At 43.5% G+C, this 2,561-nt stretch overlaps 6 non-coding genes across 6 annotated transcripts; all 6 read right to left on the minus strand.

Annotated features, from left to right (window-relative positions):
• Positions 1-761: 761 nt before the first annotated feature.
• On the minus strand, positions 762-880 carry LOC118347841. Its single transcript, XR_004800986.1, has one exon. It is a non-coding gene; the product is annotated as a 5S ribosomal RNA (ribosomal RNA).
• A 190-nt stretch (positions 881-1,070) lies between these two features.
• On the minus strand, positions 1,071-1,189 carry LOC118347808. The gene has a single exon (XR_004800955.1). It is a non-coding gene; the product is annotated as a 5S ribosomal RNA (ribosomal RNA).
• A 190-nt stretch (positions 1,190-1,379) lies between these two features.
• On the minus strand, positions 1,380-1,498 carry LOC118347747. Its single transcript, XR_004800914.1, has one exon. It is a non-coding gene; the product is annotated as a 5S ribosomal RNA (ribosomal RNA).
• Positions 1,499-1,687: 189 nt separating this feature from the next.
• Positions 1,688-1,806, minus strand: LOC118347883. The gene has a single exon (XR_004801027.1). It is a non-coding gene; the product is annotated as a 5S ribosomal RNA (ribosomal RNA).
• Positions 1,807-1,995: 189 nt separating this feature from the next.
• On the minus strand, positions 1,996-2,114 carry LOC118347780. Its single transcript, XR_004800928.1, has one exon. It is a non-coding gene; the product is annotated as a 5S ribosomal RNA (ribosomal RNA).
• A 189-nt stretch (positions 2,115-2,303) lies between these two features.
• Positions 2,304-2,422, minus strand: LOC118347741. The gene has a single exon (XR_004800908.1). It is a non-coding gene; the product is annotated as a 5S ribosomal RNA (ribosomal RNA).
• Positions 2,423-2,561: the final 139 nt, after the last annotated feature.

Below are 2,561 nucleotides of genomic sequence, written 5' to 3' on the forward strand. Positions count from 1 at the left end.
AAAGCAGATATTGCCTTGATCGCGACGGGTATTGACCTCTACATGGCTTTTTATTAGATCCGTTGGATTATCACTCAGAAACCTCTTCATATCATCACGTGCTCCGCATATGATCTTACTCGTGCAGGTAGTCTTAGGACACGTTTGAAAAATTAGATGAATTGAGAATACTATAAGTAATAATAAAATATTTTATAAATAGTAATTGATAGTTTAAAGGGAAAATTTAATTGTAAGTGATTTTACGTACTAAGATGTGCATCCATTCAATATGATTAGTCAAAAATTAGATTTTATTGAAAATAGTACTAATTTGAATTTAGAACATGAAAGATACAACATTAATATACAGATTAGTACACAAACATGCTTGTACATAGAAAAACTCTAGTTTCAATTGAGAAATATTTTAAATTTTAGAAAAGAAAAGAGAAAAAGTTAAATAAAAACTATTATAAAATTCAAATATTGTTAAAATATAGTTTTATAATATTATTTTTATTTAAAAATTTGAAAATTTTGAATTGTAATTTATTTTTTATTTAAAAGATTGTGAAAGATATAATGATTAGTTTAGAAATCTTATGGAAATTCATATAATCCTAGTACGACCAACTAGCGCCCTACCCTGCACAATGCAAACCGACGATCTGATCGAAACCCATGGCTACGCGAAAGGCAGGGCACGATTTTCTTAAAAATCCACTCCCGAGTGGTCGTTCTTGTCAATTCCTCTCGCAAGGCGGAAAAAACAAAAACGAGGGGTGCAACACGAGGACTTCCCAGGAGGTCATCCATCCTAGTACTACTCTCGCCCAAGCACGCTTAACTACGGAGTTCTGATGGGATCTGGTGCATTAGTGCTGGTATGATCGCACCCAACAAACTAATTATTCAAAATTCATATAGTCCTAGGGCGACATACTAGCGTCCTTCAAATCCCAATGCGAACCGGCGTGCAGATCGAAACCCATAGCTACGCGATGGGCAGGGTGCGATTTTCCTAAAAATCCAGTCCCGAGTGGTCCTTCTTGTCAATTTATCTCGCAAGGCGGAAAAAACAAAAACGAGGAGTGCAACACGAGGACTACCCAGGAGGTCACCCATCCTAGTACTACTCTCGCCCAAGCACGCTTAACTGCGGAGTTCTGATGGGATCCGGTGCATTAGTGCTGGTATGATCGCACCCATCAAACTAATTACTTAAAATTCAAATAGTCCTAGTACGACATACTAGCGTCCTTCAAATCCCAATGCGAACCGGCGTGCAGATCAAAACCCATCGCTACGCGATGGGCAGGGCGAGATTTTCCCAAAAATCCACTCCCGAGTGGTCCTTCTGGTCAATTTATCTCGCAAGGCGGAAAAAACATGAACGAGGGGTGCAACACGAGGACTTCCCAGGAGGTCACCCATCCTAGTACTACTCTCGCCCAAGCGCGCTTAACTGCGGAGTTCTGATGGGATCCGGTGCATTAGTGCTGGTATGATCGCACCCATCAAACTAATTACTTAAAATTCATATAATCCTTGAGCGACATACTAGCGTCCTTCCGATCCCAATCCAAACGGAGATCTGATCCAAACCCATGGCTACGCGATGGGCCGGGCGAGATTTTCCCAAAAATCCACTCCCGAGTGCTCCTTCTTGTCAATTTATCTCGCAAGGCGGAAAAAAAATCAACGAGGGGTGCAACACGAGGACTTCCCGGGAGGTCACCCATCCTAGTACTACTCTCGCCCAAGCACGCTTAACTGCGGAGTTCTGATGGGATCCGGTGCATTAGTGCTGGTATGATCGCACCCATCAAACTAATTATTTAAAATTCATATAATCCTAGGGCGACCTACATGCGTATTTCTGATCCCAATGCGAACCGGCGATCTGATCGAAACCCTTGGCTACGCGATGGGCAGGGCGCGATTTTCGAAAAATCCACTCCCGAGTGGTCCTTCTTGTCAATTCCTCTTGCAAGGCGGAAAAAACAAAAACGAGGGGTGCAACACGAGGACTTCCCAGGAGGTCACCCATCCTAGTACTACTCTCGCCCAAGCACGCTTAGCTGCGGAGTTCTGATGGGATCCGGTGCATTAGCACTGGTATGATCGCACCCAACAAACTAATTATTTTAAATTCATATAATCCTTCAGCGAAATACTAGCGTCCTTCCGATCCCAATCCAAACGGAGATCTGATCCAATCCCATGGCTACGCGATGGGCAGGGCGAGATTTTCCGAAAAATCCACTCCCGAGTGCTCCTTCTTGTCAATTTATCTCGCAAGGCGGAAAAAAAATCAACGAGGGGTGCAACACGAGGACTTCCCAGGAGGTCACCCATCCTAGTACTACTCTCGCCCAAGCACGCTTAACTGCGGAGTTCTGATGGGATCCGGTGCATTAGTGCTGGTATGATCGCACCCATCAAACTAATTACTTAAAATTCATATAATCCTTGAGCGACATACTAGCGTCCTTCGATCCCAATCCAAACGGAGATGTGATCCAAACCCATGGCTACGCGATGGGCAGGGCGAGATTTCCCGAAAAATCCACTCCCGA

Source organism: Juglans regia, chromosome 2 (genome assembly GCF_001411555.2).
Source record: "Juglans regia cultivar Chandler chromosome 2, Walnut 2.0, whole genome shotgun sequence".
Taxonomy (NCBI): Eukaryota; Viridiplantae; Streptophyta; class Magnoliopsida; order Fagales; family Juglandaceae; genus Juglans; species Juglans regia.